General features: G+C 40.5%; 17 non-coding genes across 17 annotated transcripts; all 17 read right to left on the bottom strand.

Annotated features, from left to right (window-relative positions):
* Window positions 1-531: 531 nt before the first annotated feature.
* Window positions 532-658, bottom strand: TRNAL-CAA (transfer RNA leucine (anticodon CAA)). The gene is made up of 2 exons: window positions 621-658; window positions 532-577 (listed from the first exon to the last, which is right to left on the bottom strand). It is a non-coding gene; the product is annotated as a tRNA-Leu (tRNA).
* Window positions 659-2222: 1564 nt separating this feature from the next.
* Window positions 2223-2349, bottom strand: TRNAL-CAA (transfer RNA leucine (anticodon CAA)). The gene is made up of 2 exons: window positions 2312-2349; window positions 2223-2268 (listed from the first exon to the last, which is right to left on the bottom strand). It is a non-coding gene; the product is annotated as a tRNA-Leu (tRNA).
* A 477-nt stretch (window positions 2350-2826) lies between these two features.
* TRNAL-CAA (transfer RNA leucine (anticodon CAA)) lies at window positions 2827-2953 on the bottom strand. The gene is made up of 2 exons: window positions 2916-2953; window positions 2827-2872 (listed from the first exon to the last, which is right to left on the bottom strand). It is a non-coding gene; the product is annotated as a tRNA-Leu (tRNA).
* Window positions 2954-5133: 2180 nt separating this feature from the next.
* TRNAL-CAA (transfer RNA leucine (anticodon CAA)) lies at window positions 5134-5260 on the bottom strand. Its single transcript has 2 exons — window positions 5223-5260; window positions 5134-5179 (listed from the first exon to the last, which is right to left on the bottom strand). It is a non-coding gene; the product is annotated as a tRNA-Leu (tRNA).
* Window positions 5261-6234: 974 nt separating this feature from the next.
* TRNAL-CAA (transfer RNA leucine (anticodon CAA)) lies at window positions 6235-6361 on the bottom strand. Its single transcript has 2 exons — window positions 6324-6361; window positions 6235-6280 (listed from the first exon to the last, which is right to left on the bottom strand). It is a non-coding gene; the product is annotated as a tRNA-Leu (tRNA).
* A 1079-nt stretch (window positions 6362-7440) lies between these two features.
* On the bottom strand, window positions 7441-7567 carry TRNAL-CAA (transfer RNA leucine (anticodon CAA)). The gene is made up of 2 exons: window positions 7530-7567; window positions 7441-7486 (listed from the first exon to the last, which is right to left on the bottom strand). It is a non-coding gene; the product is annotated as a tRNA-Leu (tRNA).
* Window positions 7568-8646: 1079 nt separating this feature from the next.
* Window positions 8647-8773, bottom strand: TRNAL-CAA (transfer RNA leucine (anticodon CAA)). Its single transcript has 2 exons — window positions 8736-8773; window positions 8647-8692 (listed from the first exon to the last, which is right to left on the bottom strand). It is a non-coding gene; the product is annotated as a tRNA-Leu (tRNA).
* A 461-nt stretch (window positions 8774-9234) lies between these two features.
* On the bottom strand, window positions 9235-9361 carry TRNAL-CAA (transfer RNA leucine (anticodon CAA)). The gene is made up of 2 exons: window positions 9324-9361; window positions 9235-9280 (listed from the first exon to the last, which is right to left on the bottom strand). It is a non-coding gene; the product is annotated as a tRNA-Leu (tRNA).
* Window positions 9362-12861: 3500 nt separating this feature from the next.
* Window positions 12862-12988, bottom strand: TRNAL-CAA (transfer RNA leucine (anticodon CAA)). Its single transcript has 2 exons — window positions 12951-12988; window positions 12862-12907 (listed from the first exon to the last, which is right to left on the bottom strand). It is a non-coding gene; the product is annotated as a tRNA-Leu (tRNA).
* A 461-nt stretch (window positions 12989-13449) lies between these two features.
* TRNAL-CAA (transfer RNA leucine (anticodon CAA)) lies at window positions 13450-13576 on the bottom strand. The gene is made up of 2 exons: window positions 13539-13576; window positions 13450-13495 (listed from the first exon to the last, which is right to left on the bottom strand). It is a non-coding gene; the product is annotated as a tRNA-Leu (tRNA).
* Window positions 13577-18454: 4878 nt separating this feature from the next.
* TRNAL-CAA (transfer RNA leucine (anticodon CAA)) lies at window positions 18455-18581 on the bottom strand. Its single transcript has 2 exons — window positions 18544-18581; window positions 18455-18500 (listed from the first exon to the last, which is right to left on the bottom strand). It is a non-coding gene; the product is annotated as a tRNA-Leu (tRNA).
* Window positions 18582-21469: 2888 nt separating this feature from the next.
* On the bottom strand, window positions 21470-21596 carry TRNAL-CAA (transfer RNA leucine (anticodon CAA)). Its single transcript has 2 exons — window positions 21559-21596; window positions 21470-21515 (listed from the first exon to the last, which is right to left on the bottom strand). It is a non-coding gene; the product is annotated as a tRNA-Leu (tRNA).
* Window positions 21597-22072: 476 nt separating this feature from the next.
* TRNAL-CAA (transfer RNA leucine (anticodon CAA)) lies at window positions 22073-22199 on the bottom strand. Its single transcript has 2 exons — window positions 22162-22199; window positions 22073-22118 (listed from the first exon to the last, which is right to left on the bottom strand). It is a non-coding gene; the product is annotated as a tRNA-Leu (tRNA).
* A 2285-nt stretch (window positions 22200-24484) lies between these two features.
* On the bottom strand, window positions 24485-24611 carry TRNAL-CAA (transfer RNA leucine (anticodon CAA)). Its single transcript has 2 exons — window positions 24574-24611; window positions 24485-24530 (listed from the first exon to the last, which is right to left on the bottom strand). It is a non-coding gene; the product is annotated as a tRNA-Leu (tRNA).
* Window positions 24612-25087: 476 nt separating this feature from the next.
* On the bottom strand, window positions 25088-25214 carry TRNAL-CAA (transfer RNA leucine (anticodon CAA)). Its single transcript has 2 exons — window positions 25177-25214; window positions 25088-25133 (listed from the first exon to the last, which is right to left on the bottom strand). It is a non-coding gene; the product is annotated as a tRNA-Leu (tRNA).
* A 476-nt stretch (window positions 25215-25690) lies between these two features.
* TRNAL-CAA (transfer RNA leucine (anticodon CAA)) lies at window positions 25691-25817 on the bottom strand. The gene is made up of 2 exons: window positions 25780-25817; window positions 25691-25736 (listed from the first exon to the last, which is right to left on the bottom strand). It is a non-coding gene; the product is annotated as a tRNA-Leu (tRNA).
* A 1078-nt stretch (window positions 25818-26895) lies between these two features.
* TRNAL-CAA (transfer RNA leucine (anticodon CAA)) lies at window positions 26896-27022 on the bottom strand. Its single transcript has 2 exons — window positions 26985-27022; window positions 26896-26941 (listed from the first exon to the last, which is right to left on the bottom strand). It is a non-coding gene; the product is annotated as a tRNA-Leu (tRNA).
* Window positions 27023-27697: the final 675 nt, after the last annotated feature.

Below are 27697 nucleotides of genomic sequence, written 5' to 3'. Positions count from 1 at the left end.
GGGCAAGTGTCAAATCCTTGAGTCTGGCGCCTTAGACCGCTCGGCCATTCTGGCAGTTTCTTGCAACTCAAATTTTGCGCCAGTTAATAATTATTGTTATTGCCAACCTACTTACTAGTCATTCATAATTTGTTACGCTTGGCAGATTGCGAATCACGGATGTTCCGGATGAATAAAGCAAACTTTTAAGGCACATAACTCGCAGCAACAGGTTGTTTGAGAATTAACGGTTAAAAACTTCAATTTCATAGCAGCGCCTGGTTTCGATCCAGGGACCTCTGGGTTATGGGCCCAGGACGCTTCCGCTGCGCCACGCTGCTGACATTCTGCAGTATGTAACTTGTATGAATAGTCCAGTTTATCGTAAATGTCATGAAATATAATGCGTAATCTCGGTTCAGTATTTGTAAATTGAAACTAATCGAAACTACTGTCAATGTTGAATCACGACTAAACACTAAGATAATTAAATGTCATATCCGAGCACAAACTAGGCGAGAATTTGCTAAGTTACTAAAGGTAAAATAACATTGTCAGAAGTGGGATTCGAACCCACGCCCACATTCGTGGACCAGAAATCTCCCATAAATAACCCTGAAATAAGGGCAAGGTGTCAAATCCTTGAGTCTGGCGCCTTAGACCGCTCGGCCATCCTGACAGTTACTTGCAACTCAAATTTTGCGCCAGTTAATAATTATTGTTATTGCCAACCTACTTACTAGTCATTCATAATTTGTTACGCTTGGCAGATTGCGAATCACTAATGTTTCAGGGACCTCTGGGTTATGGGCCCAGCACGATTCCGCTGCGCCACGCTGCTGACATTCTTCAATATGCAACTTGTATGAATAGTCCAGTTTATCGTAAATGTCATGAAATATAATGCGTAATCTCGGTTCAGTATTTGTAAATTGAAACTAAACGAAACTACTGTCAATGTTGAATCACGACTAAACACGAAGATAATTAAATGTCATATCGAGCACAAACTAGGCGAGAATTTGCTAAGTTACTAAAGGTAAAATAACATTGTCAGAAGTGGGATTCGAACCCACGCCCACATTCGTGGACCAGAAATCTCCCATAAATAACCCTGAAATAAGGGCAAGGTGTCAAATCCTTAGACCGCTCGGCCATCCTGACAGTTACTTGCAACTCAAATTTTGCGCCAGTTAATAATTATTGTTATTGCCAACCTACTTACTCGTCATTCATAATTTGTTACGCTTGGCAGATTGCGAATCACGAATGTTCCGGATTAATAAAGCAAACTTTTAAGGCACATAACTCGGAGCAACAGGTTGTTCGAGAATTAACGGTTTAAAACTTCAATTTCATAGCAGCGCCTGGTTTCGATCCAGGGACCTCTGGGTTATGGGCCCAGCACGCTTCCGCTGCGCCACGCTGCTGACATTCTACAGTATGCAACTTGTATGAATAGTCCAGTTTATCGTAAATGTCATGAAATATAATGCGTAATCTCGGTTCAGTATTTGTAAATTGAAACTAAACGAAACTACTGTCAATGTTGAATCACGACTAAACACGAAGATAATTAAATGTCATATCGAGCACAAACTAGGCGAGAATTTGCTAAGTTACTAAAGGTAAAATAACATTGTCAGAAGTGGGATTCGAACCCACGCCCACATTCGTGGACCAGAAATCTCCCATAAATAACCCTGAAATAAGGGCAAGTGTCAAATCCTTGAGTCTGGCGCCTTAGACCGCTCGGCCATCCTGGCAGTTACTTGCAACTCAAATTTTGCGCCAGTTAATAATTATTGTTATTGCCAACCTACTTACTCGTCATTTATAATTTGTTACGCTTGGCAGATTGCGAATCACGGATGTTCCGGATGAATAAAGCAAACTTTTAAGGCACATAACTCGCAGCAACAGGTTGTTTGAGAATTAACGGTTAAAAACTTCAATTTCATAGCAGCGCCTGGTTTCGATCCAGGGACCTCTGGGTTATGGGCCCAGCACGCTTCCGCTGCGCCACGCTGCTGACATTCTGCAGTATGTAACTTGTATGAATAGTCCAGTTTATCGTAAATGTCATGAAATATAATGCGTAATCTCGGTTCAGTATTTGTAAATTGAAACTAAACGAAACTACTGTCAATGTTGAATCACGACTAAACACTAAGATAATTAAATGTCATATCCGAGCACAAACTAGGCGAGAATTTGCTAAGTTACTAAAGGTAAAATAACATTGTCAGAAGTGGGATTCGAACCCACGCCCACATTCGTGGACCAGAAATCTCCCATAAATAACCCTGAAATAAGGGCAAGGTGTCAAATCCTTGAGTCTGGCGCCTTAGACCGCTCGGCCATCCTGACAGTTATTTGCAACTCAAATTTTGCGCCAGTTAATAATTATTGTTATTGCCAACCTACTTACTCGTCATTCATAATTTGTTACGCTTGGCAGATTGCGAATCACTAATGTTCCGGATGAATAAAGCAAACTTTTAAGGCACATAACTCGCAGCAACAGGTTGTTTGAGAATTAACGGTTAAAAACTTCAATTTCATAGCAGCGCCTGGTTTCGATCCAGGGACCTCTGGGTTATGGGCCCAGCACGCTTCCGCTGCGCCACGCTGCTGACATTCTACAGTATGCAACTTGTATGAATAGTCCAGTTTATCGTAAATGTCATGAAATATAATGCGTAATCTCGGTTCAGTATTTGTAAATTGAAACTAAACGAAACTACTGTCAATGTTGAATCACGACTAAACACTAAGATAATTAAATGTCATATCCGAGCACAAACTAGGCGAGAATTTACTAAGTTACTAAAGGTAAAATAACATTGTCAGAAGTGGGATTCGAACCCACGCCCACATTCGTGGACCAGAAATCTCCCATAAATAACCCTGAAATAAGGGCAAGGTGTCAAATCCTTGAGTCTGGCGCCTTAGACCGCTCGGCCATCCTGACAGTTATTTGCAACTCAAATTTTGCGCCAGTTAATAATTATTGTTATTGCCAACCTACTTACTGGTCATTCATAATTTGTTACGCTTGGCAGATTGCGAATCACGAATGTTCCGGATGAATAAAACAAACTTTTAAGGCACATAACTCGCAGCAACAGGTTGTTTGAGAATTAACGGTTAAAAACTTCAATTTCATAGCAGCGCCTGGTTTCGATCCAGGGACCTCTGGGTTATGGGCCCAGCACGCTTCCGCTGCGCCACGCTGCTGACATTCCGCAATATGCAACTTGTATGAATAGTCCAGTTTATCGTAAATGTCATGAAATATAATGCGTAATCTCGGTTCAGTATTTGTAAATTGAAACTAAACGAAACAACTGTCAATGTTGAATCTCGACTGAACACGAAGATAATTAAATGTCATATCGAGCACAAACTAGGCGAGAATTTGCTAAGTTACTAAAGGTAAAATAACATTGTCAGAAGTGGGATTCGAACCCACGCCCACATTCGTGGACCAGAAATCTCCCATAAATAACCCTGAAATAAGGGCAAGGTGTCAAATCCTTGGGTCTGGCGCCTTAGACCGCTCGGCCATCCTGACAGTTACTTGCAACTCAAATTTTGCGCCAGTTAATAATTATTGTTATTGCCAACCTACTTACTCGTCATTCATAATTTGTTACGCTTGGCAGATTGCGAATCACTAATGTTCCGGATGAATAAAGCAAACTTTTAAGGCACATAACTCGCAGCAACAGGTTGTTTGAGAATTAACGGTTAAAAACTTCAAATTCATAGCAGCGCCTGGTTTCGATCCAGGGACCTCTGGGTTATGGGCCCAGCACGCTTCCGCTGCGCAACGCTGCTGACATTCTGCAATCCGCAACTTGTATGAATAGTCCAGTTTATCGTAAATGTCATGAAATACAATGCGTAATTCCGGTTCAGTATTTGTAAATTGAAACTAAACGAAACTACTGTCAATGTTGAACCACGACTAAACACGAAGAAAATTAAATGTCATATCGAGCACAAACTAGGCGAGAATTTGCTAAGTTACTAAAGGTAAAATAACATTGTCAGAAGTGGGATTCGAACCCACGCCCACATTCGTGGACCAGAAATCTCCCATAAATAACCCTGAAATAAGGGCAAGGTGTCAAATCCTTGGGTCTGGCGCCTTAGACCGCACGGCCATCCTGACAGTTACTTGCAACTCAAATTTTGCGCCAGTTAATAATTATTGTTATTGCCAACCTACTTACTAGTCATTCATAATTTGTTACGCTTGGCAGATTGCGAATCACTAATGTTTCAGGGACCTCTGGGTTATGGGCCCAGCACGATTCCGCTGCGCCACGCTGCTGACATTCTGCAATATGCAACTTGTATGAATAGTCCAGTTTATCGTAAATGTCATGAAATATAATGCGTAATCTCGGTTCAGTATTTGTAAATTGAAACTAAACGAAACTACTGTCAATGTTGAATCACGACTAAACACGAAGATAATTAAATGTCATATCGAGCACAAACTAGGCGAGAATTTGCTAAGTTACTAAAGGTAAAATAACATTGTCAGAAGTGGGATTCGAACCCACGCCCACATTCGTGGACCAGAAATCTCCCATAAATAACCCTGAAATAAGGGCAAGTGTCAAATCCTTGAGTCAAGCGCCTTAGACCGCTCGGCCATCCTGACAGTTACTTGCAACTCAAATTTTGCGCCAGTTAATAATTATTGTTATTGCCAACCTACTTACTCGTCATTTATAATTTGTTACGCTTGGCAGATTGCGAATCACGGATGTTCCGGATGAATAAAGCAAACTTTTAAGGCACATAACTCGCAGCAACAGGTTGTTTGAGAATTAACGGTTAAAAACTTCAATTTCATAGCAGCGCCTGGTTTCGATCCAGGGACCTCTGGGTTATGGGCCCAGCACGCTTCCGCTGCGCCACGCTGCTGACATTCTGCAGTATGCAACTTGTATGAATAGTCCAGTTTATCGTAAATGTCATGAAATATAATGCGTAATCTCGGTTCAGTATTTGTAAATTGAAACTAAACGAAACTACTGTCAATGTTGAATCACGACTAAACACTAAGATAATTAAATGTCATATCGAGCAAAAACTAGGCGAGAATTTGCTAAGTTACTAAAGGTAAAATAGTATTGTCAGAAGTGGGATTCGAACCCACGCCCACATTCGTGGACCAGAAATCTCCCATAAATAACCCTGAAATAAGGGCAAGGTGTCAAATCCTTGAGTCTGGCGCCTTAGACCGCTCGGCCATCCTGACAGTTACTTGCAACTCAAATTTTGCGCCAGTTAATAATTATTGTTATTGCCAACCTACTTACTCGTCATTCTTAATTTGTTGCGCTTGGCAGATTGCGAATCACTAATGTTTCAGGGACCTCTGGGTTATGGGCCCAGCACGATTCCGCTGCGCCACGCTGCTGACATTCTGCAATATGCAACTTGTATGAATAGTCCAGTTTATCGTAAATGTCATGAAATATAATGCGTAATCTCGGTTCAGTATTTGTAAATTGAAACTAAACGAAACTACTGTCAATGTTGAATCACGACTAAACACGAAGATAATTAAATGTCATATCGAGCACAAACTAGGCGAGAATTTGCTAAGTTACTAAAGGTAAAATAACATTGTCAGAAGTGGGATTCGAACCCACGCCCACATTCGTGGACCAGAAATCTCCCATAAATAACCCTGAAATAAGGGCAAGTGTCAAATCCTTGAGTCAAGCGCCTTAGACCGCTCGGCCATCCTGACAGTTACTTGCAACTCAAATTTTGCGCCAGTTAATAATTATTGTTATTGCCAACCTACTTACTCGTCATTTATAATTTGTTACGCTTGGCAGATTGCGAATCACGGATGTTCCGGATGAATAAAGCAAACTTTTAAGGCACATAACTCGCAGCAACAGGTTGTTTGAGAATTAACGGTTAAAAACTTCAATTTCATAGCAGCGCCTGGTTTCGATCCAGGGACCTCTGGGTTATGGGCCCAGCACGCTTCCGCTGCGCCACGCTGCTGACATTCTGCAGTATGCAACTTGTATGAATAGTCCAGTTTATCGTAAATGTCATGAAATATAATGCGTAATCTCGGTTCAGTATTTGTAAATTGAAACTAAACGAAACTACTGTCAATGTTGAATCACGACTAAACACTAAGATAATTAAATGTCATATCGAGCAAAAACTAGGCGAGAATTTGCTAAGTTACTAAAGGTAAAATAGTATTGTCAGAAGTGGGATTCGAACCCACGCCCACATTCGTGGACCAGAAATCTCCCATAAATAACCCTGAAATAAGGGCAAGGTGTCAAATCCTTGAGTCTGGCGCCTTAGACCGCTCGGCCATCCTGACAGTTACTTGCAACTCAAATTTTGCGCCAGTTAATAATTATTGTTATTGCCAACCTACTTACTCGTCATTCTTAATTTGTTGCGCTTGGCAGATTGCGAATCACGAATGTTTCGGATGAATAAAGCAAACTTTTAAGGCACATAACTCGCAGCAACAGGTTGTTTGAGAATTAACGGTTAAAAACTTGAATTTCATAGCAGGGTCTGGTTTCGATTCAGGGACCTCTGGGTTGTAGGCCCAGCACGATTCCGCTGCGCCACGCTGCTGACATTCTGCAATATGCAACTTGTATGAATAGTCCAGTTTATCGTAAATGTCATGAAATATAACGCGTAATCTCGGTTCAGTATTTGTAAATTGAAACTAAACGAAACTACTGTCAATGTTGAATCACGACTAAACACTAAGATAATTAAATGTCATATCGAGCACAAACTAGGCGAGAATTTGCTAAGTTACTAAAGGTAAAATAACATTGTCAGAAGTGGGATTCGAACCCACGCCCACATTCGTGGACCAGAAATCTCCCACAAATAACCCTGAAATAAGGGCAAGGTGTCAAATCCTTGAATCTGGCGCCTTAGACCGCTCGGCCATCCTGACAGCGACTTACAACTCAAATTTTGCGCCAGTTAATAATTATTGTTATTGCCAACCTACTTACTCGTCATTCATAATTTGTTACGCTTGGCAGATTGCGAATCACGAATGTTCCGGATGAATAAAGCAAACTTTTAAGGCACATAACTCGCAGCAACAGGTTGTTTGAGAATTAACGGTTAAAAACTTCAATTTCATAGCAGCGCCTGGTTTCGATCCAGGGACCTCTGGGTTATGGTCCCAGCACGCTTCCGCTGCGCCACGCTGCTGACATTCTGCAATATGCAACTTGTATGAATAGTCCAGTTTATCGTAAATGTCATGAAATATAATGCGTAATCTCAGTTGAGTATTTGTAAATTGAAACTAAACGAAACTACTGTCAATGTTGAATCTCGACTGAACACGAAGATAATTAAATGTCATATCGAGCACAAACTAGGCGAGAATTTGCTAAGTTACTAAAGGTAAAATAACATTGTCAGAAGTGGGATTCGAACCCACGCCCACATTCGTGGACCAGAAATCTCCCATAAATGACCCTGAAATAAGGGCAAGGTGTCAAATCCTTGAGTCTGGCGCCTTAGACCGCTCGGCCATCCTGACAGTTACTTGCAACTCAAATTTTGCGCCAGTTAATAATTATTGTTATTGCCAAACTACTTACTCGTCATTCATAATTTGTTACGCTTGGCAGATTGCGAATCACGAATGTTCCGGATGAATAAAGCAAACTTTTAAGGCACATAACTCGCAGCAACAGGTTGTTTGAGAATTAACGGTTAAAAACTTCAATTTCATAGCAGCGCCTGGTTTCGATCCAGGGACCTCTGGGTTATGGGCCCAGCACGCTTCCGCTGCGCCACGCTGCTGATATTCTGCAATATGCAACTTGTATGAATAGTCCAGTTTATCGTAAATGTCATGAAATATAACGCGTAATCTCGGTTCAGTATTTGTAAATTGAAACTAAACGAAACTACTGTCAATGTTGAATCACGACTAAACACGAAGATAATTAAATGTCATATCGAGCACAAACTAGGCGAGAATTTGCTAAGTTACTAAAGGTAAAATAACATTGTCAGAAGTGGGATTCGAACCCACGCCCACATTCGTGGACCAGAAATCTCCCACAAATAACCCTGAAATAAGGGCAAGGTGTCAAATCCTTGAATCTGGCGCCTTAGACCGCTCGGCCATCCTGACAGCGACTTACAACTCAAATTTTGCGCCAGTTAATAATTATTGTTATTGCCAACCTACTTACTCGTCATTCATAATTTGTTACGCTTGGCAGATTGCGAATCACGAATGTTCCGGATGAATAAAGCAAACTTTTAAGGCACATAACTCGCAGCAACAGGTTGTTTGAGAATTAACGGTTAAAAACTTCAATTTCATAGCAGCGCCTGGTTTCGATCCAGGGACCTCTGGGTTATGGTCCCAGCACGCTTCCGCTGCGCCACGCTGCTGACATTCTGCAATATGCAACTTGTATGAATAGTCCAGTTTATCGTAAATGTCATGAAATATAATGCGTAATCTCAGTTGAGTATTTGTAAATTGAAACTAAACGAAACTACTGTCAATGTTGAATCTCGACTGAACACGAAGATAATTAAATGTCATATCGAGCACAAACTAGGCGAGAATTTGCTAAGTTACTAAAGGTAAAATAACATTGTCAGAAGTGGGATTCGAACCCACGCCCACATTCGTGGACCAGAAATCTCCCATAAATAACCCTGAAATAAGGGCAAGGTGTCAAATCCTTGAGTCTGGCGCCTTAGACCGCTCGGCCATCCTGACAGTTACTTGCAACTCAAATTTTGCGCCAGTTAATAATTATTGTTATTGCCAACCTACTTACTCGTCATTAATAATTTGTTACGCTTGGCAGATTGCGAATCACGAATGTTCCGGATTAATAAAGCAAACTTTTAAGGCACATAACTCGGAGCAACAGGTTGTTCGAGAATTAACGGTTTAAAACTTCAATTTCATAGCAGCGCCTGGTTTCGATCCAGGGACCTCTGGGTTATGGGCTGCGCCACGCTGCTGACATTCTGCAATATGCAACTTGTATGAATAGTCCAGTTTATCGTAAATGTCATGAAATATAACGCGTAATCTCGGTTCAGTATTTGTAAATTGAAACTAAACGAAACTACTGTCAATGTTGAATCACGACTAAACACGAAGATAATTAAATGTCATATCGAGCACAAACTAGGCGAGAATTTGCTAAGTTACTAAAGGTAAAATATCATTGTCAGAAGTGGGATTCGAACCCACGCCCACATTCGTGGACCAGAAATATCCCATAAATAACCCTGAAATAAGGGCAAGGTGTCAAATCCTTGAGTCTGGCGCCTTAGACCGCTCGGCCATCCTGACAGTTACTTGCAACTCAAATTTTGCGCCAGTTAATAATTATTGTTATTGCCAACCTACTTACTCGTCATTCATAATTTGTTACGCTTGGCAGATTGCGAATCACGAATGTTCCGGATTAATAAATATGCAACTTGTATGAATAGTCCAGTTTATCGTAAATGTCATGAAATATAATGCGTAATCTTGGTTCAGTATTTGTAAATTGAAACTAAACGAAACTACTGTCAATGTTGAATCTCGACAGAACACCAAGATAATTAAATGTCATATCGAGCACAAACTAGGCGAGAATTTGCTAAGTTACTAAGTTACTAAGTTACTTGCAACTCAAATTTTGCGCCAGTTAATAATTATTGTTATTGCCAACCTACTTACTCGTCATTTATAATTTCTAACGCTTGGCAGATTGCGAATCACGAATGTTCCGGATGAATAAAGCAAACTTTTAAGGCACATAACTCGCAGCAACAGGTTGTTTGAGAATTAACGGTTAAAAACTTCAATTTCATAGCAGCGCCTGGTTTCGATCCATGGGTTATGGGCCCAGCACGCTTCCGCTGCGACACGCTGCTGACATTCTGCAGTATGCAACTTGTATGAATAGTCCAGTTTATCGTAAATGTCATGAAATATAATGCGTAATCTCGGTTCAGTATTTGTAAATTGAAACTAAACGAAACTACTGTCAATGTTGAATCACGACTAAACACTAAGATAATTAAATGTCATATCGAGCACAAACTAGGCGAGAATTTGCTAAGTTACTAAAGGTAAAATAACATTGTCAGAAGTGGGATTCGAACCCATGCCCACATTCGTGGACGAGAAATCTCCCATAAATAACCCTGAAATAAGGGCAAGGTGTCAAATCCTTGAGTCAGGCGCCTTAGACCGCTCGGCCATCCTGACAGTTACTTGCAACTCAAATTTTGCGCCAGTTAATAATTATTGTTATTGCCAACCTACTTACTCGTCATTTATAATTTGTTACGCTTGGCAGATTGCGAATCACTCATGTTCCGGATGAATAAAGCAAACTTTTAAGGCACATAACTCGCAGCAACAGGTTGTTTGAGAATTAACGGTTAAAAACTTCAATTTCATAGCAGCGCCTGGTTTCGATCCAGGGACCTCTGGGTTATGGGCCCAGCACGCTTCCGCTGCGCCACGCTGCTGACATTCTACAGTATGCAACTTGTATGAATAGTCCAGTTTATCGTAAATGTCATGAAATATAATGCGTAATCTCAGTTGAGTATTTGTAAATTGAAACTGAACGAAACTACTGTCAATGTTGAATCTCGACTGAACACGAAGATAATTAAATGTCATATCGAGCACAAACTAGGCGAGAATTTGCTAAGTTACTAAAGGTAAAATAACATTGTCAGAAGTGGGATTCGAACCCACGCCCACATTCGTGGACCAGAAATCTCCCATAAATAACCCTGAAATAAGGGCAAGGTGTCAAATCCTTGAGTCAGGCGCCTTAGACCGCTCGGCCATCCTGACAGTTACTTGCAACTCAAATTTTGCGCCAGTTAATAATTATTGTTATTGCCAACCTACTTACTCGTCATTCATAATTTGTTACGCTTGGCAGATTGCGAATCACGAATGTTCCGGATTAATAAATATGCAACTTGTATGAATAGTCCAGTTTATCGTAAATGTCATGAAATATAATGCGTAATCTTGGTTCAGTATATGTAAATTGAAACTAAACGAAACTACTGTCAATGTTGAATCTCGACAGAACACCAAGATAATTAAATGTCATATCGAGCACAAACTAGGCGAGAATTTGCTAAGTTACTAAGTTACTAAGTTACTTGCAACTCAAATTTTGCGCCAGTTAATAATTATTGTTATTGCCAACCTACTTACTCGTCATTTATAATTTCTAACGCTTGGCAGATTGCGAATCACGAATGTTCCGGATGAATAAAGCAAACTTTTAAGGCACATAACTCGCAGCAACAGGTTGTTTGAGAATTAACGGTTAAAAACTTCAATTTCATAGCAGCGCCTGGTTTCGATCCATGGGTTATGGGCCCAGCACGCTTCCGCTGCGACACGCTGCTGACATTCTGCAGTATGCAACTTGTATGAATAGTCCAGTTTATCGTAAATGTCATGAAATATAATGCGTAATCTCGGTTCAGTATTTGTAAATTGAAACTAAACGAAACTACTGTCAATGTTGAATCACGACTAAACACTAAGATAATTAGATGTCATATCGAGCACAAACTAGGCGAGAATTTGCTAAGTTACTAAAGGTAAAATAACATTGTCAGAAGTGGGATTCGAACCCATGCCCACATTCGTGGACGAGAAATCTCCCATAAATAACCCTGAAATAAGGGCAAGGTGTCAAATCCTTGAGTCAGGCGCCTTAGACCGCTCGGCCATCCTGACAGTTACTTGCAACTCAAATTTTGCGCCAGTTAATAATTATTGTTATTGCCAACCTACTTACTCGTCATTTATAATTTGTTACGCTTGGCAGATTGCGAATCACTCATGTTCCGGATGAATAAAGCAAACTTTTAAGGCACATAACTCGCAGCAACAGGTTGTTTGAGAATTAACGGTTAAAAACTTCAATTTCATAGCAGCGCCTGGTTTCGATCCAGGGACCTCTGGGTTATGGGCCCAGCACGCTTCCGCTGCGCCACGCTGCTGACATTCTACAGTATGCAACTTGTATGAATAGTCCAGTTTATCGTAAATGTCATGAAATATAACGCGTAATCTCGGTTCAGTATTTGTAAATTGAAACTAAACGAAACTACTGTCAATGTTGAATCACGACTAAACACGAAGATAATTAAATGTCATATCGAGCACAAACTAGGCGAGAATTTGCTAAGTTACTAAAGGTAAAATAACATTGTCAGAAGTGGGATTCGAACCCACGCCCACATTCGTGGACCAGAAATCTCCCACAAATAACCCTGAAATAAGGGCAAGGTGTCAAATCCTTGAATCTGGCGCCTTAGACCGCTCGGCCATCCTGACAGCGACTTACAACTCAAATTTTGCGCCAGTTAATAATTATTGTTATTGCCAACCTACTTACTCGTCATTCATAATTTGTTACGCTTGGCAGATTGCGAATCACGAATGTTCCGGATGAATAAAGCAAACTTTTAAGGCACATAACTCGCAGCAACAGGTTGTTTGAGAATTAACGGTTAAAAACTTCAATTTCATAGCAGCGCCTGGTTTCGATCCAGGGACCTCTGGGTTATGGTCCCAGCACGCTTCCGCTGCGCCACGCTGCTGACATTCTGCAATATGCAACTTGTATGAATAGTCCAGTTTATCGTAAATGTCATGAAATATAATGCGTAATCTCAGTTGAGTATTTGTAAATTGAAACTAAACGAAACTACTGTCAATGTTGAATCTCGACTGAACACGAAGATAATTAAATGTCATATCGAGCACAAACTAGGCGAGAATTTGCTAAGTTACTAAAGGTAAAATAACATTGTCAGAAGTGGGATTCGAACCCACGCCCACATTCGTGGACCAGAAATCTCCCATAAATAACCCTGAAATAAGGGCAAGGTGTCAAATCCTTGAGTCTGGCGCCTTAGACCGCTCGGCCATCCTGACAGTTACTTGCAACTCAAATTTTGCGCCAGTTAATAATTATTGTTATTGCCAACCTACTTACTCGTCATTAATAATTTGTTACGCTTGGCAGATTGCGAATCACGAATGTTCCGGATTAATAAAGCAAACTTTTAAGGCACATAACTCGGAGCAACAGGTTGTTCGAGAATTAACGGTTTAAAACTTCAATTTCATAGCAGCGCCTGGTTTCGATCCAGGGACCTCTGGGTTATGGGCTGCGCCACGCTGCTGACATTCTGCAATATGCAACTTGTATGAATAGTCCAGTTTATCGTAAATGTCATGAAATATAACGCGTAATCTCGGTTCAGTATTTGTAAATTGAAACTAAACGAAACTACTGTCAATGTTGAATCACGACTAAACACGAAGATAATTAAATGTCATATCGAGCACAAACTAGGCGAGAATTTGCTAAGTTACTAAAGGTAAAATATCATTGTCAGAAGTGGGATTCGAACCCACGCCCACATTCGTGGACCAGAAATATCCCATAAATAACCCTGAAATAAGGGCAAGGTGTCAAATCCTTGAGTCTGGCGCCTTAGACCGCTCGGCCATCCTGACAGTTACTTGCAACTCAAATTTTGCGCCAGTTAATAATTATTGTTATTGCCAACCTACTTACTCGTCATTCATAATTTGTTACGCTTGGCAGATTGCGAATCACGAATGTTCCGGATTAATAAATATGCAACTTGTATGAATAGTCCAGTTTATCGTAAATGTCATGAAATATAATGCGTAATCTTGGTTCAGTATTTGTAAATTGAAACTAAACGAAACTACTGTCAATGTTGAATCTCGACAGAACACCAAGATAATTAAATGTCATATCGAGCACAAACTAGGCGAGAATTTGCTAAGTTACTAAGTTACTAAGTTACTTGCAACTCAAATTTTGCGCCAGTTAATAATTATTGTTATTGCCAACCTACTTACTCGTCATTTATAATTTCTAACGCTTGGCAGATTGCGAATCACGAATGTTCCGGATGAATAAAGCAAACTTTTAAGGCACATAACTCGCAGCAACAGGTTGTTTGAGAATTAACGGTTAAAAACTTCAATTTCATAGCAGCGCCTGGTTTCGATCCATGGGTTATGGGCCCAGCACGCTTCCGCTGCGACACGCTGCTGACATTCTGCAGTATGCAACTTGTATGAATAGTCCAGTTTATCGTAAATGTCATGAAATATAATGCGTAATCTCGGTTCAGTATTTGTAAATTGAAACTAAACGAAACTACTGTCAATGTTGAATCACGACTAAACACTAAGATAATTAAATGTCATATCGAGCACAAACTAGGCGAGAATTTGCTAAGTTACTAAAGGTAAAATAACATTGTCAGAAGTGGGATTCGAACCCATGCCCACATTCGTGGACGAGAAATCTCCCATAAATAACCCTGAAATAAGGGCAAGGTGTCAAATCCTTGAGTCAGGCGCCTTAGACCGCTCGGCCATCCTGACAGTTACTTGCAACTCAAATTTTGCGCCAGTTAATAATTATTGTTATTGCCAACCTACTTACTCGTCATTTATAATTTGTTACGCTTGGCAGATTGCGAATCACTCATGTTCCGGATGAATAAAGCAAACTTTTAAGGCACATAACTCGCAGCAACAGGTTGTTTGAGAATTAACGGTTAAAAACTTCAATTTCATAGCAGCGCCTGGTTTCGATCCAGGGACCTCTGGGTTATGGGCCCAGCACGCTTCCGCTGCGCCACGCTGCTGACATTCTACAGTATGCAACTTGTATGAATAGTCCAGTTTATCGTAAATGTCATGAAATATAATGCGTAATCTCAGTTGAGTATTTGTAAATTGAAACTGAACGAAACTACTGTCAATGTTGAATCTCGACTGAACACGAAGATAATTAAATGTCATATCGAGCACAAACTAGGCGAGAATTTGCTAAGTTACTAAAGGTAAAATAACATTGTCAGAAGTGGGATTCGAACCCACGCCCACATTCGTGGACCAGAAATCTCCCATAAATAACCCTGAAATAAGGGCAAGGTGTCAAATCCTTGAGTCAGGCGCCTTAGACCGCTCGGCCATCCTGACAGTTACTTGCAACTCAAATTTTGCGCCAGTTAATAATTATTGTTATTGCCAACCTACTTACTCGTCATTCATAATTTGTTACGCTTGGCAGATTGCGAATCACGAATGTTCCGGATTAATAAATATGCAACTTGTATGAATAGTCCAGTTTATCGTAAATGTCATGAAATATAATGCGTAATCTTGGTTCAGTATATGTAAATTGAAACTAAACGAAACTACTGTCAATGTTGAATCTCGACAGAACACCAAGATAATTAAATGTCATATCGAGCACAAACTAGGCGAGAATTTGCTAAGTTACTAAGTTACTAAGTTACTTGCAACTCAAATTTTGCGCCAGTTAATAATTATTGTTATTGCCAACCTACTTACTCGTCATTTATAATTTCTAACGCTTGGCAGATTGCGAATCACGAATGTTCCGGATGAATAAAGCAAACTTTTAAGGCACATAACTCGCAGCAACAGGTTGTTTGAGAATTAACGGTTAAAAACTTCAATTTCATAGCAGCGCCTGGTTTCGATCCATGGGTTATGGGCCCAGCACGCTTCCGCTGCGACACGCTGCTGACATTCTGCAGTATGCAACTTGTATGAATAGTCCAGTTTATCGTAAATGTCATGAAATATAATGCGTAATCTCGGTTCAGTATTTGTAAATTGAAACTAAACGAAACTACTGTCAATGTTGAATCACGACTAAACACTAAGATAATTAGATGTCATATCGAGCACAAACTAGGCGAGAATTTGCTAAGTTACTAAAGGTAAAATAACATTGTCAGAAGTGGGATTCGAACCCATGCCCACATTCGTGGACCAGAAATCTCCCATAAATACCCCTGAAATAAGGGCAAGGTGTCAAATCCTTGAGTCAGGCGCCTTAGACCGCTCGGCCATCCTGACAGTTACTTGCAACTCAAATTTTGCGCCAGTTAATAATTATTGTTATTGCCAACCTACTTACTCGTCATTTATAATTTGTTACGCTTGGCAGATTGCGAATCACTCATGTTCCGGATGAATAAAGCAAACTTTTAAGGCACATAACTCGCAGCAACAGGTTGTTTGAGAATTAACGGTTAAAAACTTCAATTTCATAGCAGCGCCTGGTTTCGATCCAGGGACCTCTGGGTTATGGGCCCAGCACGCTTCCGCTGCGCCACGCTGCTGACATTCTACAGTATGCAACTTGTATGAATAGTCCAGTTTATCGTAAATGTCATGAAATATAATGCGTAATCTCAGTTGAGTATTTGTAAATTGAAACTGAACGAAACTACTGTCAATGTTGAATCTCGACTGAACACGAAGATAATTAAATGTCATATCGAGCACAAACTAGGCGAGAATTTGCTAAGTTACTAAAGGTAAAATAACATTGTCAGAAGTGGGATTCGAACCCACGCCCACATTCGTGGACCAGAAATCTCCCATAAATAACCCTGAAATAAGGGCAAGGTGTCAAATCCTTGAGTCAGGCGCCTTAGACCGCTCGGCCATCCTGACAGTTACTTGCAACTCAAATTTTGCGCCAGTTAATAATTATTGTTATTGCCAACCTACTTACTCGTCATTCATAATTTGTTACGCTTGGCAGATTGCGAATCACGAATGTTCCGGATTAATAAATATGCAACTTGTATGAATAGTCCAGTTTATCGTAAATGTCATGAAATATAATGCGTAATCTTGGTTCAGTATATGTAAATTGAAACTAAACGAAACTACTGTCAATGTTGAATCTCGACAGAACACCAAGATAATTAAATGTCATATCGAGCACAAACTAGGCGAGAATTTGCTAAGTTACTAAGTTACTAAGTTACTTGCAACTCAAATTTTGCGCCAGTTAATAATTATTGTTATTGCCAACCTACTTACTCGTCATTTATAATTTCTAACGCTTGGCAGATTGCGAATCACGAATGTTCCGGATGAATAAAGCAAACTTTTAAGGCACATAACTCGCAGCAACAGGTTGTTTGAGAATTAACGGTTAAAAACTTCAATTTCATAGCAGCGCCTGGTTTCGATCCAGGGACCTCTGGGTTATGGGCCCAGCACGCTTCCGCTGCGCCACGCTGCTGACATTCTGCAATATGCAACTTGTATGAATAGTTCAGTTTATCGTAAATGTCATGAAATATAATGCGTAATCTCGGTTCAGTATTTGTAAATTGAAACTAAACGAAACTACTGTCAATGTTGAATCTCGACAGAACACCAAGATAATTAAATGTCATATCGAGCACAAACTAGGCGAGAATTTGCTAAGTTACTAAGTTACTAAGTTACTTGCAACTCAAATTTTGCGCCAGTTAATAATTATTGTTATTGCCAACCTACTTACTCGTCATTTATAATTTCTAACGCTTGGCAGATTGCGAATCACGAATGTTCCGGATGAATAAAGCAAACTTTTAAGGCACATAACTCGCAGCAACAGGTTGTTTGAGAATTAACGGTTAAAAACTTCAATTTCATAGCAGCGCCTGGTTTCGATCTATGGGTTATGGGCCCAGCACGCTTCCGCTGCGACACGCTGCTGACATTCTGCAGTATGCAACTTGTATGAATAGTCCAGTTTATCGTAAATGTCATGAAATATAATGCGTAATCTCGGTTCAGTATTTGTAAATTGAAACTAAACGAAACTACTGTCAATGTTGAATCACGACTAAACACTAAGATAATTAAATGTCATATCGAGCACAAACTAGGCGAGAATTTGCTAAGTTACTAAAGGTAAAATAACATTGTCAGAAGTGGGATTCGAACCCATGCCCACATTCGTGGACCAGAAATCTCCCATAAATACCCCTGAAATAAGGGCAAGGTGTCAAATCCTTGAGTCAGGCGCCTTAGACCGCTCGGCCATCCTGACAGTTACTTGCAACTCAAATTTTGCGCCAGTTAATAATTATTGTTATTGCCAACCTACTTACTCGTCATTTATAATTTGTTACGCTTGGCAGATTGCGAATCACTCATGTTCCGGATGAATAAAGCAAACTTTTAAGGCACATAACTCGCAGCAACAGGTTGTTTGAGAATTAACGGTTAAAAACTTCAATTTCATAGCAGCGCCTGGTTTCGATCCAGGGACCTCTGGGTTATGGGCCCAGCACGCTTCCGCTGCGCCACGCTGCTGACATTCTACAGTATGCAACTTGTATGAATAGTCCAGTTTATCGTAAATGTCATGAAATATAATGCGTAATCTCGGTTCAGTATTTGTAAATTGAAACTAAACGAAACTACTGTCAATGTTGAATCACGACTAAACACTAAGATAAACAAATGTCACATCGAGCACAAACTAGGCGAGAATTTGCTAAGTTACTAAAGGTAAAATAACATTGTCAGAAGTGGGATTCGAACCCACGCCCACATTCGTGGACCAGAAATCTCCCATAAATAACCCTGAAATAAGGGCAAGGTGTCAAATCCTTGAGTCTGGCGCCTTAGACCGCTCGGCCATCCTGACAGTTACTTGCAACTCAAATTTTGCGCCAGTTAATAATTATTGTTATTGCCAACCTACTTACTCGTCATTTATAATTTCTAACGCTTGGCAGATTGCGAATCACGAATGTTCCGGATGAATAAAGCAAACTTTTAAGGCACATAACTCGCAGCAACAGGTTGTTTGAGAATTAACGGTTAAAAACTTCAATTTCATAGCAGCGCCTGGTTTCGATCCAGGGACCTCTGGGTTATGGGCCCAGCACGCTTCCGCTGCGCCACGCTGCTGACATTCTGCAATATGCAACTTGTATGAATAGTTCAGTTTATCGTAAATGTCATGAAATATAATGCGTAATCTCGGTTCAGTATTTGTAAATTGAAACTAAACGAAACTACTGTCAATGTTGAATCACGACTAAACACGAAGATAATTAAATGTCATATCGAGCACAAACTAGGCGAGAATTTGCTAAGTTACTAAAGGTAAAATAACATGGTCAGAAGTAGGATTCGAACCCACGCCCACATTCGTGGACCAGAAATCTCCCATAAATAACCCTGAAATAAGGGCAAGGTATCAAATCCTTGAGTCTGGCGCCTTAGACCGCTCGGCCATCCTGACAGTTACTTGCAACTCAAATTTTGCGCCAGTTAATAATTATTGTTATTGCCAACCTACTTACTCGTCATTCATAATTTGTTACGCTTGGCAGATTGCGAATCACTCATGTTCCGGATGAATAAAGCAAACTTTTAAGGCACATAACTCGCAGCAACAGGTTGTTTGAGAATTAACGGTTAAAAACTTCAATTTCATAGCAGCGCCTGGTTTCGATCCAGGGACCTCTGGGTTATGGGCCCAGCACGCTTCCGCTGCGCCACGCTGCTGACATTCTGCAGTATGCAACTTGTATGAATAGTCCAGTTTATCGTAAATGTCATGAAATATAATGCGTAATCTCGGTTCAGTATTTGTAAATTGAAACTAAACGAAACTACTGTCAATGTTGAATCACGACTAAACACTAAGATAATTAAATGTCATATCGAGCACAAACTAGGCGAGAATTTGCTAAGTTACTAAAGGTAAAATAACATTGTCAGAAGTGGGATTCGAACCCATGCCCACATTCGTGGACCAGAAATCTCCCATAAATAACCCTGAAATAAGGGCAAGGTGTCAAATCCTTGAGTCTGGCGCCTTAGACCGCTCGGCCATCCTGACAGTTACTTGCAACTCAAATTTTGCGCCAGTTAATAATTATTGTTATTGCCAACCTACTTACTCGTCATTTATAATTTGTTACGCTTGGCAGATTGCGAATCACGAATGTTCCGGATGAATAAAGCAAACTTTTAAGGCACATAACTCGCAGCAACAGGTTGTTTGAGAATTAACGGTTAAAAACTTCAATTTCATAGCAGCGCATGGTTTCGATCCAGGGACCTCTGGGTTATGGGCCCAGCACGCTTCCGCTGCGCCACGCTGCTGACATTCTACAGTATGCAACTTGTATGAATAGTCCAGTTTATCGTAAATGTCATGAAATATAATGCGTAATCTCGGTTCAGTATTTGTAAATTGAAACTAAACGAAACTACTGTCAATGTTGAATCACGACTAAACACTAAGATAAACAAATGTCACATCGAGCACAAACTAGGCGAGAATTTGCTAAGTTACTAAAGGTAAAATAACATTGTCAGATGTGGGATTCGAACCCACGCCCACATTCGTGGACCAGAAATCTCCCATAAATAACCCTGAAATAAGGGCAAGGTGTCAAATCCTTGAGTCTGGCGCCTTAGACCGCTCGGCCATCCTGACAGTTACTTGCAACTCAAATTTTGCGCCAGTTAATAATTATTGTTATTGCCAACCAACTTACTCGTCATTTATAATTTCTAACGCTTGGCAGATTGCGAATCACGAATGTTCCGGATGAATAAAGCAAACTTTTAAGGCACATAACTCGCAGCAACAGGTTGTTTGAGAATTAACGGTTAAAAACTTCAATTTCATAGCAGCGCCTGGTTTCGATCCAGGGACCTCTGGGTTATGGGCCCAGCACGCTTCCGCTGCGCCACGCTGCTGACATTCTGCAGTATGCAACTTGTATGAATAGTCCAGTTTATCGTAAATGTCATGAAATATAATGCGTAATCTCGGTTCAGTATTTGTAAATTGAAACTAAACGAAACTACTGTCAATGTTGAATCACGACTAAACACTAAGATAATTAAATGTCATATCGAGCACAAACTAGGCGAGAATTTGCTAAGTTACTAAAGGTAAAATAACATTGTCAGAAGTGGGATTCGAACCCATGCCCACATTCGTGGACCAGAAATCTCCCATAAATAACCCTGAAATAAGGGCAAGGTGTCAAAACCTTGAGTCTGGCGCCTTAGACCGCTCGGCCATCCTGACAGTTACTTGCAACTCAAATTTTGCGCCAGTTAATAATTATTGTTATTGCCAACCTACTTACTCGTCATTTATAATTTGTTACGCTTGGCAGATTGCGAATCACTCATGTTCCGGATGAATAAAGCAAACTTTTAAGGCACATAACTCGCAGCAACAGGTTGTTTGAGAATTAACGGTTAAAAACTTCAATTTCATAGCAGCGCCTGGTTTCGATCCAGGGACCTCTGGGTTATGGGCCCAGCACGCTTCCGCTGCGCCACGCTGCTGACATTCTACAGTATGCAACTTGTATGAATAGTCCAGTTTATCGTAAATGTCATGAAATATAATGCGTAATCTCGGTTCAGTATTTGTAAATTGAAACTAAACGAAACTACTGTCAATGTTGAATCTCGACTGAACACGAAGATAATTAAATGTCATATCGAGCACAAACTGGGCGAGAATTTGCTAAGTTACTAAAGGTAAAATAACATTGTCAGAAGTGGGATTCGAACCCACGCCCACATTCGTGGACCAGAAATATCCCATAAATAACCCTGAAATAAGGGCAAGGTGTCAAATCCTTGAGTCTGGCGCCTTAGACCGCTCGGCCATCCTGACAGTTACTTGCAACTCAAATTTTGCGCCAGTTAATAATTATTGTTATTGCCAACCTACTTACTCGTCATTCATAATTTGTTACGCTTGGCAGATTGCGAATCACTAATGTTCCGGATGAATAAAGCAAACTTTTAAGGCACATAACTCGCAGCAACAGGTTGTTTGAGAATTAACGGTTAAAAACTTCAATTTCATAGCAGCGCCTGGTTTCAATCCAGGGACCTCTGGGTTATGGGCCCAGCACGCTTCCGCTGCGCCACGCTGCTGACATTCTGCAGTATGCAACTTGTATGAATAGTCCAGTTTATCGTAAATGTCATGAAATATAATGCGTAATCTCGGTTCAGTATTTGTAAATTGAAACTAAACGAAACTACTGTCAATGTTGAATCACGACTAAACACTAAGATAATTAAATGTCATATCGAGCACAAACTAGGCGAGAATTTGCTAAGTTACTAAAGGTAAAATAACATTGTCAGAAGTGGGATTCGAACCCACGCCCACATTCGTGGACCAGAAATCTCCCATAAATAACCCTGAAATAAGAGCAAGGTGTCAAATCCTTGAGTCTGGCGCCTTAGACCGCTCGGCCATCCTGACAGTTACTTGCAACTCAAATTTTGCGCCAGTTAATAATTATTGTTATTGCCAACCTACTTACTCGTCATTCATAATTTGTTACGCTTGGTAGATTGCGAATCACGAATGTTCCGGATGAATAAAGCAAACTTTTAAGGCACATAACTCGCAGCAACAGATTGTTTGAGAATTAACGGTTAAAAACTTCAATTTCATAGCAGCGCCTGGTTTCGATCCAGGGACCTCTGGGTTATGGGCCCAGCACGCTTCCGCTGCGCCACGCTGCTTACATTCTGCAGTATGCAACTTGTATGAATAGTCCAGTTTATCGTAAATGTCATGAAATATAATGCGTAATCTCGGTTCAGTATTTGTAAATTGAAACTAAACGAAACTACTGTCAATGTTGAATCACGACTAAACACTAAGATAATTAAATGTCATATCGAGCACAAACTAGGCGAGAATTTGCTAAGTTACTAAAGGTAAAATAACATTGTCAGAAGTGGGATTCGAACCCATGCCCACATTCGTGGACCAGAAATCTCCCATAAATAACCCTGAAATAAGGGCAAGGTGTCAAATCCTTGAGTCTGGCGCCTTAGACCGCTCGGCCATCCTGACAGTTACTTGCAACTCAAATTTTGCGCCAGTTAATAATTATTGTTATTGCCAACCTACTTACTCGTCATTTATAATTTGTTACGCTTGGCAGATTGCGAATCACGAATGTTCCGGATGAATAAAGCAAACTTTTAAGGCACATAACTCGCAGCAACAGGTTGTTTGAGAATTAACGGTTAAAAACTTCAATTTCATAGCAGCGCATGGTTTCGATCCAGGGACCTCTGGGTTATGGGCCCAGCACGCTTCCGCTGCGCCACGCTGCTGACATTCTACAGTATGCAACTTGTATGAATAGTCCAGTTTATCGTAAATGTCATGAAATATAATGCGTAATCTCGGTTCAGTATTTGTAAATTGAAACTAAACGAAACTACTGTCAATGTTGAATCACGACTAAACACTAAGATAAACAAATGTCACATCGAGCACAAACTAGGCGAGAATTTGCTAAGTTACTAAAGGTAAAATAACATTGTCAGATGTGGGATTCGAACCCACGCCCACATTCGTGGACCAGAAATCTCCCATAAATAACCCTGAAATAAGGGCAAGGTGTCAAATCCTTGAGTCTGGCGCCTTAGACCGCTCGGCCATCCTGACAGTTACTTGCAACTCAAATTTTGCGCCAGTTAATAATTATTGTTATTGCCAACCAACTTACTCGTCATTTATAATTTCTAACGCTTGGCAGATTGCGAATCACGAATGTTCCGGATGAATAAAGCAAACTTTTAAGGCACATAACTCGCAGCAACAGGTTGTTTGAGAATTAACGGTTAAAAACTTCAATTTCATAGCAGCGCCTGGTTTCGATCCAGGGACCTCTGGGTTATGGGCCCAGCACGCTTCCGCTGCGCCACGCTGCTGACATTCTGCAGTATGCAACTTGTATGAATAGTCCAGTTTATCGTAAATGTCATGAAATATAATGCGTAATCTCGGTTCAGTATTTGTAAATTGAAACTAAACGAAACTACTGTCAATGTTGAATCACGACTAAACACTAAGATAATTAAATGTCATATCGAGCACAAACTAGGCGAGAATTTGCTAAGTTACTAAAGGTAAAATAACATTGTCAGAAGTGGGATTCGAACCCATGCCCACATTCGTGGACCAGAAATCTCCCATAAATAACCCTGAAATAAGGGCAAGGTGTCAAAACCTTGAGTCTGGCGCCTTAGACCGCTCGGCCATCCTGACAGTTACTTGCAACTCAAATTTTGCGCCAGTTAATAATTATTGTTATTGCCAACCTACTTACTCGTCATTTATAATTTGTTACGCTTGGCAGATTGCGAATCACTCATGTTCCGGATGAATAAAGCAAACTTTTAAGGCACATAACTCGCAGCAACAGGTTGTTTGAGAATTAACGGTTAAAAACTTCAATTTCATAGCAGCGCCTGGTTTCGATCCAGGGACCTCTGGGTTATGGGCCCAGCACGCTTCCGCTGCGCCACGCTGCTGACATTCTACAGTATGCAACTTGTATGAATAGTCCAGTTTATCGTAAATGTCATGAAATATAATGCGTAATCTCGGTTCAGTATTTGTAAATTGAAACTAAACGAAACTACTGTCAATGTTGAATCTCGACTGAACACGAAGATAATTAAATGTCATATCGAGCACAAACTGGGCGAGAATTTGCTAAGTTACTAAAGGTAAAATAACATTGTCAGAAGTGGGATTCGAACCCACGCCCACATTCGTGGACCAGAAATATCCCATAAATAACCCTGAAATAAGGGCAAGGTGTCAAATCCTTGAGTCTGGCGCCTTAGACCGCTCGGCCATCCTGACAGTTACTTGCAACTCAAATTTTGCGCCAGTTAATAATTATTGTTATTGCCAACCTACTTACTCGTCATTCATAATTTGTTACGCTTGGCAGATTGCGAATCACTAATGTTCCGGATGAATAAAGCAAACTTTTAAGGCACATAACTCGCAGCAACAGGTTGTTTGAGAATTAACGGTTAAAAACTTCAATTTCATAGCAGCGCCTGGTTTCAATCCAGGGACCTCTGGGTTATGGGCCCAGCACGCTTCCGCTGCGCCACGCTGCTGACATTCTGCAGTATGCAACTTGTATGAATAGTCCAGTTTATCGTAAATGTCATGAAATATAATGCGTAATCTCGGTTCAGTATTTGTAAATTGAAACTAAACGAAACTACTGTCAATGTTGAATCACGACTAAACACTAAGATAATTAAATGTCATATCGAGCACAAACTAGGCGAGAATTTGCTAAGTTACTAAAGGTAAAATAACATTGTCAGAAGTGGGATTCGAACCCACGCCCACATTCGTGGACCAGAAATCTCCCATAAATAACCCTGAAATAAGAGCAAGGTGTCAAATCCTTGAGTCTGGCGCCTTAGACCGCTCGGCCATCCTGACAGTTACTTGCAACTCAAATTTTGCGCCAGTTAATAATTATTGTTATTGCCAACCTACTTACTCGTCATTCATAATTTGTTACGCTTGGTAGATTGCGAATCACGAATGTTCCGGATGAATAAAGCAAACTTTTAAGGCACATAACTCGCAGCAACAGATTGTTTGAGAATTAACGGTTAAAAACTTCAATTTCATAGCAGCGCCTGGTTTCGATCCAGGGACCTCTGGGTTATGGGCCCAGCACGCTTCCGCTGCGCCACGCTGCTTACATTCTGCAGTATGCAACTTGTATGAATAGTCCAGTTTATCGTAAATGTCATGAAATATAATGCGTAATCTCGGTTCAGTATTTGTAAATTGAAACTAAACGAAACTACTGTCAATGTTGAATCTCGACTGAACACGAAGATAATTAAATGTCATATCGAGCACAAACTGGGCGAGAATTTGCTAAGTTACTAAAGGTAAAATAACATTGTCAGAAGTGGGATTCGAACCCACGCCCACATTCGTGGACCAGAAATCTCCCATAAATAACCCTGAAATAAGGGCAAGGTGTCAAAACCTTGAGTCTGGCGCCTTAGACCGCTCGGCCATCCTGACAGTTACTTGCAACTCAAATTTTGCGCCAGTTAATAATTATTGTTATTGCCAACCTACTTACTCGTCATTCATAATTTGTTACGCTTGGCAGATTGCGAATCACGAATGTTCCGGATGAATAAAGCAAACTTTTAAGGCGCATAACTCGCAGCAACAGGTTGTTTGAGAATTAACGGTTAAAAACTTCAATTTCATAGCAGCGCCTGGTTTCGATCCAGGGACCTCTGGGTTATGGGCCCAGCACGCTTCCGCTGCGCCACGCTGCTGACATTCTGCAATATGCAACTTGTATGAATAGTCCAGTTTATCGTAAATGTCATGAAATATAATGCGTAATCTCGGTTCACTATTTGTAAATTGAAACTAAACGAAACTACTGTCAATGTTGAATCACGACTAAACACGAAGATAATTAAATGTCATATCGAGCACAAACTAGGCGAGAATTTGGTAAGTTACTAAAGGTAAAATAACATTGTCAGAAGTAGGATTCGAACTCACGCCCACATTCGTGGACCAGAAATCTCCCATAAATAACCCTGAAATAAGGGCAAGGTGTCAAATCCTTGAGTAGGCGCCTTAGACCGCTCGGCCATCCTGACAGTTACTTGCAACTCAAATTTTGCGCCAGTTAATAATTATTGTTATTGCCAACCTACTTACTCGTCATTTATAATTTGTTACGCTTGGCAGATTGCGAATCACGGATGTTCCGGATGAATAAAGCAAACTTTTAAGGCACATAACTCGCAGCAACAGGTTGTTTGAGAATTAACGGTTAAAAACTTCAATTTCATAGCAGCGCCTGGTTTCGATCCAGGGACCTCTGGGTTATGGGCCCAGCACGCTTCCGCTGCGCCACGCTGCTGACATTCTGCAATATGCAACTTGTATGAATAGTCCAGTTTATCGTAAATGTCATGAAATATAATGCGTAATGTCGGTTCAGTATTTGTAAATTGAAACTAAACGAAACTACTGTCAATGTTGAATCACGACTAAACACGAAGATAATTAAATGTCATATCGAGCACAAACTAGGCGAGAATTTGCTAAGTTACTAAAGGTAAAATAACATTGTCAGAAGTGGGATTCGAACCCACGCCCACATTCGTGGACCAGAAATCTCCCATAAATAACCCTGAAATAAGGGCAAGGTGTCAAAACCTTGAGTCTGGCGCCTTAGACCGCTCGGCCATCCTGACAGTTACTTGCAACTCAAATTTTGCGCCAGTTAATAATTATTGTTATTGCCAACCTACTTACTCGTCATTCATAATTTGTTACGCTTGGCAGATTGCGAATCACGAATGTTCCGGATGAATAAAGCAAACTTTTAAGGCGCATAACTCGCAGCAACAGGTTGTTTGAGAATTAACGGTTAAAAACTTCAATTTCATAGCAACGCCTGGTTTCGATCCAGGGACCTCTGGGTTATGGGCCCAGCACGCTTCCGCTGCGCCACGCTGCTGACATTCTGCAATATGCAACTTGTATGAATAGTCCAGTTTATCGTAAATGTCATGAAATATAATGCGTAATCTCGGTTCACTATTTGTAAATTGAAACTAAACGAAACTACTGTCAATGTTGAATCACGACTAAACACGAAGATAATTAAATGTCATATCGAGCACAAACTAGGCGAGAATTTGGTAAGTTACTAAAGGTAAAATAACATTGTCAGAAGTAGGATTCGAACTCACGCCCACATTCGTGGACCAGAAATACCCATAAATAACCCTGAAATAAGGGCAAGGTGTCAAATCCTTGAGTAGGCGCCTTAGACCGCTCGGCCATCCTGACAGTTACTTGCAACTCAAATTTTGCGCCAGTTAATAATTATTGTTATTGCCAACCTACTTACTCGTCATTCATAA

The sequence above is a fragment of the Saccoglossus kowalevskii genome, chromosome 8 (genome assembly GCF_978046115.1).
Source record: "Saccoglossus kowalevskii chromosome 8, keSacKowa6.1, whole genome shotgun sequence".
Lineage (NCBI taxonomy): Eukaryota > Metazoa > Hemichordata > Enteropneusta > Harrimaniidae > Saccoglossus > Saccoglossus kowalevskii.
Note: the sequence above shows the minus strand (reverse complement) of the source record. Positions and strands in the feature narration are given on the sequence as shown.